Source organism: Alosa alosa, chromosome 13, assembly GCF_017589495.1.
Source record: "Alosa alosa isolate M-15738 ecotype Scorff River chromosome 13, AALO_Geno_1.1, whole genome shotgun sequence".
Classification (NCBI taxonomy): Eukaryota; Metazoa; Chordata; class Actinopteri; order Clupeiformes; family Clupeidae; genus Alosa; species Alosa alosa.
Genome location: NC_063201.1, coordinates 4965521 through 4978923, shown reverse-complemented (window position 1 = coordinate 4978923; position 13403 = coordinate 4965521).

Here is a 13403-nt window from a genome sequence, read left to right as displayed (position 1 = left end):
GGCTGTCAGTCATTGAAGACTTGCACAGTGTCTCTCATAATGTGGCATACAGGCTTGTGATGGACATTTCTGTGGAACCATATGCTATTTCAGAATTATTTAAAAAAACGTGAACACTGAATAGATGTGAAAGAATATTAATCAGAAAAAGGATTCTTGTAACAAGTTATTGTGCAAGGTGAATGTGAATTATTATTATTATTAATATTATGTTATGGGTTATTACACATTCCAGATATTATCTTTTAGAATGTGTTTGATGATGCATCTGTGTTTTGAAAGCTGTTGTATGTATCTATCATATTAATGAATAATATTGATCATACATATATGCTGTTTTAGCCTCATAAAAGCAATGTAAACAAAAATCTATTTTGAGTATAGTAACCATGGTGCACAGCCTTAAACAGGAAGCATATTTTGTCATGGTTTGTGCTATTCTAGGGAATTCCAAATAAGAAATGAGCTACTGTGGGTTTTTATGTTGAGGCTGGGTTGAGGTTGAAATTGAGTCATGTTGAATAGATGTGTGAACCCCTGTAAATCTTGGGTAGCAGAAATATAATGCTTACGTTTGAAGTAGATAAGCTTATAAATAAGCTTTCATTATTTTGTAAGCCTCATTAATCTATTGTAGGCTAACACAGGGGCAATAACAGGGTGAGAGTATGTGGGGTTGATGATGTACTAATATCATACTCCTGATGTAGTTATTTGACAGTGTTTTTTTTTCTTTCTACCAAATCACTTTATGTACACTGATTATTATGTTTGTATTTACTCAGTCAAATGCAAAATCATCAGCTTTATGTTCCATTTATGATTCTCACAAAGTCTTTAGTTGTTAACAGCAGAAATTTCGCAAGCCATTGTAAGCTCCCTATGATCATTTGCCTTTTTTTTTTAAATGAAAACATATGAATGCATAAGAACGAGAATAATACAGAAAAACTTTTTAATGAAGACCCTGTACGGATCACTGCCAAATCTAACGCCGCCATCTATAGGGATGCCACCATGAAACACGCTTGCTGCCTGAGCGCACATACAGTAGGCAGGTAACACAGGAAAACCACAAAACTGCACCGTACAAAGATAGGGTTTAAAAACAGACAAACACACACTTCTGCAAACGAAAAGGTCTTTATCCACAGGCACACAAGCACACACTCTGTTGAGGTTGGGTTAGGACACAAACGATGACCTATGTCTCACTCTCAAATGTTTCCATACACAGAGAAAGTTTTTTCATTTAATAGATAAACACACAGACGTGTATCCAGAGTGAGTTGTGCAAGGCAGTGAGCGAAGTCTCCAGCTGATCAGGCCATTCTGTTTAACAATAGTGCTGTGGAGTGGGTGACACTCATTGTCCAAGATGTTGATCAGTTTGTTCAGGGTCCTTTTGTCAGATAGTGAAGTGATACACTCCAGTTCAGCTCCCACTACAGAGCCAGCTTTCCTTACCAGCCTGTCAATTCGCCCCACATCCTTCTTCCTTGTGTTTCCACCCCAGCATACTACTGCATAGAAGAGGACGCTGGCAACAACAGACTGGTAGAACATCCTGAGGAGCTTACTGCACACATTGAAGGACCGCAGCCTCCTCAGGAAGTACAGCCTGCTCTGCCCTTTCTTGTAGATCCCGTATCTTGTAGATACATCGCCGCACCTTGCCGTTAGCTTGCCAATGCCTACCTAGACCACCTTGCCATTAACTTGGCCAATGCCATACCTACCTACAGTAGATCTCCTTTCAGACACTAGCCTGGCACACCATTATACCGGTCGTCAGATTATCTGCCCAATCAGCAAGGAGAGGGGATGACACTAGTTTCGAAATCAAAAGAAAACGGTAGTAGCAACACCTGCAAACATAAAAAAAACTTGCATTTGAAAGAATGTGTACATTTATTTACAGCAAAGGTAGGCCCACATAGATTGTTTCCTGACTGCCAATACAGTTTAGTGACAGTTTATAAAGTAAAGGTAAGGTATACAAGTATTGTTATGAATCCCTGAATAATGTGATTTCAAAGTTGCCGCCCGTTACAATGCAAGTGTTGGAAAGGAATCCCAATCGTAAGTGACCAGACTATTCACTTCCTGAATGAGTTTTGTTTACCAGGCTAGTGTCGAGTAGCCTAACAGGAAATTCAGTGTGTGGGTGAGAGAGAGAGCGACGACTGTGTTGCCTGTTTCAGCACTAACCATGACAACAGTTAACAGTACTCATACTGCCTGCCGTAATACAAACATGTCAGACATTCAGTGTGAAAGTCAGAGTTTACAAGGTCAGTTTGAGAAGACTACCCTGGCCCAGTAGGAATCAGAAAGAATCAATGGCCACTAGTGGCTTGTCCTGTTTGTGGGAATCAGCTCTGAAGATCACTAGGCCTTCTATTTGGACATTTTCTTCCATTGTCACAAGAGGCTGGACTTGACTCTTTCCTGTATTTTTATTTTTTTCATGCTCATTCGAAAAATCCTATCTCATCTGAGGTTAAGCTCCCCTTGTCACCATAAGAGGGGTTAATAGTTTTATGACTTCTTGTGTAGGCCTAATGTGCTATGGCTGCAGTTTCCCCTTGCTTAATGAGGGAAGGGGAGAAGTGAGAGGGAACCACAACGAAAGTCTCTTTCTGTGAGGGAGCTTTGAGAGGCCCTCACAGGGTGTCTTTACTGCTCACTGCTCCCCGAGCGCCGCTGTTGTTGCAGGCAGCTCACTGCGCCGGGATTAGTGTGTGCTTCACTATGTGTTCACTGTGTGCTGAGTGTGTTTCACTAATTCACGGATTGGGATAAATGCAGAGACCAAATTTCCTTCGCGGGATCAAAAGAGTATATGTACTATACTTATACTTTAGTGTGAAGCGTTTAGTCGTCAAAGCTTGAGGCTGAAGTTTTGAAGATGTGATGTTTTATTTTTGGGTTACTGAAACTAGTAGGTATTTCCTGGTGTTTGTAAAAGATCAGAGCAAAAATTGTGGTGTTGTAGCTGCTGCAGTGCAAGTCCTTAGTGACTGGTGTTGCAGTTCGCACAAAATGCTCCAGGAGCCAGAAGCTGCTTTCACAAAAATGTTTCAGACTAGTCTTTAGAGATTGGCAACATTTTGCTTTAAACTTCAAACATAACTTTAAACTTTAAACATAACTTTAGACTGACAAATCTTAAGACCAAAATATCTTTAAAAAGATGAGGATGTACAGACCAACCTGACAGCCAGTGCTACTGAGTGATGTTCCGGTCATGATTGCCAAGCAACATTGTTCAAAACATTGATACCTATTGATACCCAGTATCATCATCTAAAGACATAGTTACCATGGTAATAATTAGCAATACCTCCTCAGCAGTATTACCCAGCAACGTAAAAAGAGGTTGTTAATTCATGTTTTATAACCATTGTTATGGAGAGAGCAATGAGAAGGGAAATAGTTTTCTTGGCTTAATGTTTTTAATCATTATATTTTATCATTATCAAAATATAATCATTACATCATTACACACACACACACAGACACACAAACACACACATTCTCTGCATACATACCCACACAAACGCACAACATCTGCATATTCTCATCTCTTCACCTCAGACTCTCATGTATCTAAAGGGGGAAACTGTGTGTGGGTGTGAGTGCGTGTGAGTGTGAAGGAAATAGTTAAGTTTGGCCTCTATGCCGAGTATGGGAAGCCTCAATGTTGTCAGTGTGTTAAACTGTAAACCAAACTAAAGAGTTTGTAACCCATGTCTCACTCTGAAACACATACACAGTCAAGTGAAGGAGGTAGAGCTGGTTTTCACACTGTCATGTGGTCTTCTGTTGCCATAACTTCCTACTTCAGTGTAGGTGCCGACAACAGCATAGAGCTCGTAAGTCCCGCCCTTTCCGCTATCCCCGCTGGACCTCTAGATTGAAAAATCGTTAATGCAAGTGAATGCATAGCTGCCAACTCTCACGCATTGGCCGTGAGACACACGCATTTGATTAGTTTCACACACTCACACGCCACACCCCAGATTTCTCACGCTGAAGTGTCAACCCGGTCGGTCAGATGCCTGAAAAATGAGTTTAGCCTATCTACCTGTTGAGCCACGGTTATGCCTTCAGAGACGGTGAGAGGGTTCAAGAGCACCCCCTGTCTGTGAAATTTTCTAATTTTTCTCTCATTTGCGATGCTACTTCAGAAGCCATCCTAGGCGCATTCCCCCCGCATTTCCCCGGCTTCAGGTATGCTTTGAGTATTAGGCCTACTGAGTATTTTTCACGCTGAAGTGTCAACCTGGTAGGTCAAATACCTGGCAGATGAGGTTCAACTAAACTAAACCTATACATATGATATGACACAACATGTGAACGAGCGTAATCTAAGCTTTCCAATGATATTAGCGCCAATTTGCTGTGATAAATGGTTCGCGAGACAATTATCATTGAACCGACGTGCAATTTAGGCTAATCATATTTGCATTTTGCACTCAGTGCACACCCATTACTCTCGGTTTAATATCTCACTAACCCTTCACACAACACGTGGCAAACCCAATATCACAATAAACAGCAAACCATACTGAATACGAGGATATAAAGCATGCCTCTGTGCAATAAGTGGTTCCTGAGTAATCCAGTTTTGAAATTGCAACACATTTCTACATAGCCTCATTGGTGAGAAATTATAATGTATTCTGATGTAAACTATTTGTCAGTTTGTCAGCAGTTCTTATATTGTCAGGTTCCAGCCAATCCCACTTAAACAGATACATGAATATATTTATATTGGCATGCTTCCTAGTGACATTAATGCAAAAATATGAAGAAAATCAAATAATGAGACACAAATATTGATATAAAGCCTGACATAAGCCATATGCAAACATTCACATCATGCAGATATGGGTACATCCTGAAAAAGGACTAGCATGTATAGGCTATGGCCATTACAATGACCAATATATTATCTTAAATGAACTAGCTGAATAACACAGGTGACCACTTCTGCATAATTTCATGGAGTGCTGAAATGTACACACATTTTTGAACATTTCTGAACTGTGAAATGTATATGTTTTTGTGGTTGTGAACTTATTGCAATTTCACCATAACTATTCCACCTGTGTATGCATGGTTATAATCAGGGTGCGATTTGTAGGGGGGGGATGGTGAGGATTTCCCCCCCTCTTCCTATCCCTACCTCTGCTAAATTATTTTTATCGTCAAGGGGGACAACATTTATCCCCCTCTGCCCCTCATATTGATTAATGCTACTTCATATAAGTAAAGCGCTGCAATGTGAGAACAGTCTAGTAGGCTAGCCTACATAATAATCTGACATCAGAAACGCACCGTCACCGTCAGCACTGATGCTGCTGACACAGTGGCTGCGTGATAACTTAATTTGGCCTTGATCGTGCAGGACATTTCAGAATGTCGAGTGTGTAATCCATCATAAATGGCTAGGTTCAATGGAAAAGTTAGCTGGACAAATGAAAGAAAACGAGAAGGATTCAGTGAAGCATAATAATGTTTTAGAACCTTCAAAATTAGAAAACTGATGCAACTGAGATGGAGGACAACTACACGTAGAGTAGAACGTAGGCCTATTGTCCGAAGGAACTTACAATAAATGAGGAGATATTTGCTGAATGTCACAGAAAAAATTTACAGAAATTGCTTGGCATCGCTTATTCAATGGCTCTCTACCGAAACACCTGTAGTTTGCGGATGACGAACGAGAAAGCACTCGTTTTTTGATAAATCAGCCAGTAGTAGACAAATAACTTTTAGAAATAATCTGTACTGCAAAAACGAATGTTGGTGGGTATTTAAACTATCTAGCGGGTATTTTAACAGCTGCAAGAAATAGAAGCTTCATGGTCTTTATGAAGGTCATGGTCATGGTTCGTAAATTATTTTCATAAAACTTCAAGTTGCCCTATAACTTTACTCTCCAAACTCTTCACTGCACTGTAGGCAAACTGACAGTATGATAGGCTATTTATTTTCTGTAGGCTAGAATAAACACATTTATTTTTTTTTACTTTTGCAATATTACGCACTTGGCTACTGTACGCAAATCAGCAGGAGAGAGAATGCACGTAGCCTACGCAGGGTGTAGCGCAATGTGTAGGCTATTTGGTTACCAACTAACACTGTTAGCCAATCCACTAACTTAAGACTTCAGTGCCATCATATACAACGTTTTTTACACAACAAATACAGAAAGGATGGAGGCAGCAAAAGTAGAGAAGTCATTTCAGATGGGTCAAGAACAAGGTGAATTTGTATGCTTGTCAAAACGTAGTCCTACCCTGCATTAGAGGAGCTGATCATCATACCAAGCACACTCGCTGTTTAAAGTCATACACCACGGTAAACTAAAACTAAAATGTTACAAAGGTGGCAAAAATAATATAGGGTATTATTAGCCATGACATTACTAGGCTATGAATCGTTCGTTCATTTTTTTTGGGGGGGGGAGGAATCCCCCCTCTGGTTTTTACACAAATCGCACCCTGGTTATAATTCTGAAGTACAAAATAGCTTAGGCTACAGCACAAATATTTCCATAAAAATAAGCAAGTCTGACCCCCATACCCCTCACTGAAATGTCCCACCCACTTTCAGAATGCCTCCAACGCCCATGTAGTGTTAATTTTGTCACCTATTTTTAATTTAGTCTTAGTCTTGGTCTTGTGACGAAATGTCCTTTTTAGTCTTTGTCATATTTAGTCATTCAAATATAATTTTTGTTAGTCAAGTTTTAGTCGACTAAAAGTCTCGTCATTTTAGTCTAGTTTTAGTCAAAAGAAAACTAAAGGTATCTTAGTCTCAGTCAGTTTTAGTACTTTAGTTTTTATAACAAATTATTTCTGATTACCATTTGAGTCAAATAGTGTTTCACACATCTCAATTTTCCAACAATATTGTGTGTCCACAGGGCTACTCGTCTGTTATAATTACTCATTCTGATTTTTTGTCAGTCTGTTTACATGCACAGGTAAGTCGAGCTACAGTTATAGCTCGGCTGGGATTTGACCATAGACAGTAAAAGATTTGACTGGACCACTGTCATTCGTAGACCAGTGTTTCTTAAAGTGTGGTCCGGGGATCACTGGTGGTCCGCAAGCTATCCCAAGTGGTCCGCGAGCAGATGTGGTAAAATATAATATAGATGAGTTGTTTGCAATATTGAACAAACTTGTATGTAAAAACAGTTCTGCAACACTGTCTATGTAAGATATGCCAGTTTAAATCATACAGTATGAATCCACACACTAAGCAAAGCGCAAAGACAATAAGCAAGGTGGTTCAGTGAGTAGGCAGTATTGTGTAGACTAATTATAGGCTACTGTTGAAGTAGGTCTAATCTTTTTTTTTTTTTTTTTTAGCTAGGGTTAGTTAAATGGTCCTGAAACTGAAAAAGTTTGAGAAACACTGTCAGTAGGCCAAAATATTAATGTTTTACTCCGCCTCGCTAGATGGCGATATGCGCCCAAACACAACACATTCCTCAAACAGACTCTCCATCTTATCCATAGCTAACCTGCTAGCGAACTTTCCATATTAGCTTACTTGCTAGCAAACTTTGCATCATCAGTCTAACTAGTTAAATAGTTGACATTACATGATGAACATTTTTGTATGGACATTCTGGGGGATGTTAATTTCTATGAGAGAAGCTTCAACTTCTGGGTATGTAGCATTGTGGCATGGCTCTGGCAGAAATCTCCAGTGTCCTTGTTCCATGTAGTTTCGTGTTGCAGCCACAGGGTTGCAGCAACGGCACATAGACTAGCCTACAGGAAAGCTGTTGCGTATGAACTCATTCGGAATATTTTGAAAACGTAACAGCTAGATATTCTTCTCTTCTCTAGTCTTCTCATTTTGTAGACGAAAATGAAGAGAGATTTTATCTTAGTTTTTATTTCATGCAAAACATTTTAGTCTCGTCTTTTTTTTCACAACAATAATGCATCTTAAGATAGTCTTAGTCAGTGTTTCAGGACATTACTGCCGTCTCGTCATCGTCTCGTCTTAGTCATGAAAAAAAAGGTCGTTGACGAACATATTTCCTCTCGTCTCGTCTGACGAAATTAACACTACGCCCATGGTCCTAGTAGTAGGCTAGATCCCTTTGATACCAATGTTAATTTAACTCTGGGACCCTGGTCCCAGGGATGGATTACTGCACGGGCCTTTCGGGCCCAGACCCAGGGGCCCAAGGTGTCAGAGGGCCCTGAAGCCCAAGCCTTTGCATGGAATCATTGCCTCAATATCAACACATCAGGATGTAGGCTATGAATCTGAATGAATTTAGTATTGGCCATCCCCAAAATGCACCAGAATACAGGAAATCACATCAAACAAATAAAAAAAAAACCTTCCACATATGCGACAATTAGTGGGGAGCCCTTAATACATGGGGCCCGAAAGTTCATAATCCGTCCATGCCTGGTCCCTACACCTGAGAACCACTGATGTACGTTTTTTTACTGTATGGTACAGTATAATGCTGAATGACCCAAATAAAAATGTCCGCAAATTTTGCCATGAATGTGAACATATGTTGTCTGTGAATTTTTAATATAAATTTTCGTGTAAAGATTGCTACAATTGAGCGGGTAGAAGTTTGATGCGGTTAAACTTGGTGTGAGAGCAATTTGTGGACTACAACTTTCCGCTAGACGACAGCGAACTAGTTTCCCATAACAACCATCAGTTGGTCGAGATGTAGAGGGTTATTAGGATCGACTTTGAACACAGTGAACCATACAACTTTACAATCACACTGTATCATAGTGTTAATGTATTGAGTGAAGCTAAACATGTTTCGAATATTTTTGTTACCATGTGTGTTTATTCCTGCCGTTACAAAAACTAGCATCTCAGTTAATGTTAGCGATTAGAGCTAGCTCACGTCACAGGCGACAGGTCTCGTTATGTCTTTTCCACAACTGATAGCCGAAGAATCATATAATATACTGTCAAACTCGTAACACGAAAAATTATATTAAAAATTCACAGACAACATATGTTCACATTCATGGCACAATTCAAACGGGACCAGAAAATAATTATTTTCTCACATTCACTTGCATTGACGATTTTTCAATCTAGAGGTCCACTGGGGGTTTAGCGGATGGGCGGGACTTACCAGCTCTATTTTAACCAAAGATCCTTGATTACTAGCAAGATAGAGCAACGTAATTCGTTACTATGGGAGCAAAACGGGACAGTTCCGGTCTGCATAAGTGGGAGTGTCACCTTACGTCACTAAATAAACTTTCTCTCTTAATAAGCAATAAGAACAGATAAACATAATTGTGTTCACAGTATTATTGTCTATAATCATGTATGATACCAATGAATCATTCTTTAGGACATGATATGAATAATTTAATTAGTCATGTGAACTGAGCTAGCTAGCTAGCTAACGCTAGCTTAAAATGCTATACAAGTGGATGGGAGTAGCTATGGCAATACAGCTATGCGCTAACAAGTGACTAGTAGTTGAAGGACTTAGCTTAAACTTAATATACTGTTGCAAATTCACTTGAGTATAAACTATCCACTTTAACTAATGTCAGTAATGTTATTCAGCTAGTTGTCATTTCAAAGAAATTACACTTCTCAGTTTAAAATGTTACCTTAGCTAAGAGGCTAGCTAGCATGCTAACAACCGGACAGTAACTGGCAGCAGCATGGTCTGATATTAAGTTATTTTATTACAAATCCGAACGCTAAAAAATTACACTTTTAGGCTTGAAATGATCCCAAACACTTACAGATTATGACAAAATTTTCCAAAAAACCCTCAACAAATCCAGAAAGACATAATGACCAATTTATTGGTAAAATTCCACAAGCCTCCATTGACATTAGTGCAGCGAGGGTTTACTCTGGTCTGCATAAAGGGGGATTTCCCCCCCTCCCCCTTGCAATAATCGAACGCGAAAATTGTCAAACGTTTGCGCCTCTCGCTCCGCTTTAACCCTCTCTGTTTTAACTTGACTGTATCAAAGAAATACACAATAAATGTAATGGGCGACAAAAGCTGACCTATACAGCTCAATTGTTACACTAACATTATAGCAAATGGTCTACTACTGTAGGCCTACACAAGCTACTCAGCCCTTTGGCTTGTAGGCTACTTGGTTCCTGTTTCTTCTAATTTCTCTGTAGTCTGATATGTAGCCATGGAAACACTTTCATGAACCAGAAACAAAATAGGAATCATTGGTGTCTCCTGAGGACGAGAGTTGTTGCTCAAACAGGAGTCAGTCAGATGATTGATTCTCTGTTGACTACAGTACTTCTGTAGATGTACACACTCACACAGAATCAAGTGAATCTTCTAACTCTTCTTGTTTTAATTGAATACAATTGTGACACTTCTTACTTAATAATGGATATTTTAAATAAGGTATCAAATGACTCACATTTTGATCATACAACATTTGTCAAATAACTTTGTCACATGATAAGCCTACTATTAGAATTGATTTAAAATTTAATTTGATGTAGTCTTACAGACGTCATGGACTGTCATATTATTCACTTTGGACAAAAGCGTATCCATAACCATAACCATATTACAGTTGATAAGATAAAAAAGGTGAAAAGTATGCTGCTCAACTTAGATATGAGATTGGAGACTGGCAAATCATAACTTGGGAACTTCTGCTTTCTCGTAATACTGAAACTACCACCAGCATACACACACACATAGACCCATGTATGCGTGCACACACACACACACACACACAAACACACACACACATGCACGCGCACACACACAACACACCTGTGTTGCTTCTCTGTCTCATCTGTCTCTAAGCTTTAGCATGTTGTGCTGCCCCGCGGTTTCGTCTCCTGCGTCGCCTCCTCTCTGCCTCTTCTAGCAGTGCTTGGAACCCGTCACATTTACCTGACTCTGCCTGACCTCCTACTCACAGGTAACCGCAGTCACAGTGTGCATGTTCTTATAGCACACACACACACACGCACACGCACACACATATTCACACAGAGACACAAACACACGCACACACACACACAGACACAGACACAGAGACACGCACACACACACACACATATTCACACAGACGCAAATGGACACAGACACAAATGGACAGACAGACAGATACACAAACACATGCACACACACACACACACACACAAACATATACGCACACAGACACAAATGGACACAGACAGATAGACACACAAACACATGCACACACACACACGCACACACAAACATATACGCACACAGACACAAATGGACACAGACAGACAGACACACAAACACACACACACACAAACATATACGCACACAGACACAAATGGACACAGACAGATAGACACACAAACACATGCACACACACACACGCACACACAAACATATACGCACACAGACACAAAAGGACACAGACAGACAGACACACAAACACACACACACACACACACACAAACATATACGCACACAGACACAAATGGACACAGACAGATAGACACACAAACACATGCACACACACACACGCACACACAAACATATACGCACACAGACACAAATGGACACAGACAGACAGACACACAAACACACACACACGCACACACAAACATATACGCACACAGACACAAATGGACAGACAGACAGACACACAAACACATGCACACACACAAACATATACGCGCACAGACACAAATGGACACAGACAGACAGACACACACACACACACACACACACGCACACCCCATGCATATGCACACTTAATCACATGACCTCAGACCACAACTGCACAGGACGTAGAAAGGTGTGAAAAAAACATTCAGACAACAGCAAAACCCGAGAGATGTAGAAGAAGTGAAAAAGTCTGCTACACGATGCCACGTGTTTTTTAGGTTAAAACATTTTATGTCACTTACTGCAAGCATCACCTAACCAACCGCTAGCTGTCTGTGTCCTGAATACACTGTACAAAAAACATGATCTTTGTGGACAGCCCAGGCTCCAAAAACGCCAACAAAAAAAAACCTGGGCAAACCTAGCACATAAAAACATAATAAACTGTTCCAGCAAATCACAGACGAGATGCGCGTTTAGGAGAGCTTCAATTGCACGGGAGCAGCACAGGAGGAAGGTGTTGGAAGTAGCGAATAATGTAAATATAAACCATAATCATGCTTATCCTGTGGTTTTGGTATTCAAAACAGCTTAAAGAAAACACATGCATCTCTCCCAGTTACACACGTCAAATGACCCTGTATCCCATTTTGGCAGATTGGTTAAGGAATCTCAGTGAAGAGCGAGACAACATGTTCATTCCTGGGTATTTTTGACTTCATAGACTGTCATATGCACCTTTAACCATACATCTTTAACATACAGGAATGCTGTGTTTACAATTACAGCAAGTGTTGTCCTTCGCATTGTATTTTGGAGTGTTGACTTACAGTAACTAGCAGGAGCATTGACGAAAAAAGTACCAGCTTGATATCAAGGTGTTTTGAAGGTGTAAACAGCACTGTGCTGTGTTTACACAGTCCCCTTGTCGTCTGGAGACAAAACCACCTCCATCAAAGTTTATGGCTGATGAAGTCTAATGGACTCTTTTTGGATAATGGCACTCTGACAAGTCAGTGGTAGTTGAGCATACAACATGTACACAACAAATGGTAAAAGCACAGGCAGGCATCTCTTATCCACAGTGTTGATATTGGGGTTGTGTATTAATGCACCTGCAACATCATGCATCAGAGAGCCTGTCTAGGTGATTGATGATGGTTGACTGAAAAAGTGAAGTATCTTTTTGCAGTCATTTTACAGCCGAGTCAGTTTTGTATGGCCTTTACTTTAACCACTCAGACCACAGCAGTTTCTCCTTGCACATTCACACTGAAAGCAAAAGTATTAATAAATGCAGACCACCTATATTTAATGTTTTGAGGGGAAAAAATGAAAAGCACATAACCCACATGATCACAGAGTTATATCTATTTCTCTTTTATAGCTTTTTTTTTTACATGGACTGCGCTCAAATGAAATTCTTCAGTTTTTCTTTCTTTGCATTGCAGCAAAATCACACCTTTCTGTTGCAGTTTAACATAGGAAATGCAGACCCCCTGAGACGCAGGAAGTAGGTGCATTCTCACGTTTGCTTCCAAAGGTGTGAAATCAGAAAGCGTGAAGGAAGAGAACAGGTGTTGTAAAGAACAAAATAAAACTCACAAAAAATGTCCATTGTTTCACACAAATATCTATTGCTTCACACAAAGCAAAAAATAAGATAAAGATCACAGAAAATCCTCGAAAAATCTTCAAGAAAGTTTTAGTTCAGAGTAGGAAACCACAGTAACAGATTTAGTTGATATGCGGTAGCAATTGTACAATCTTCATC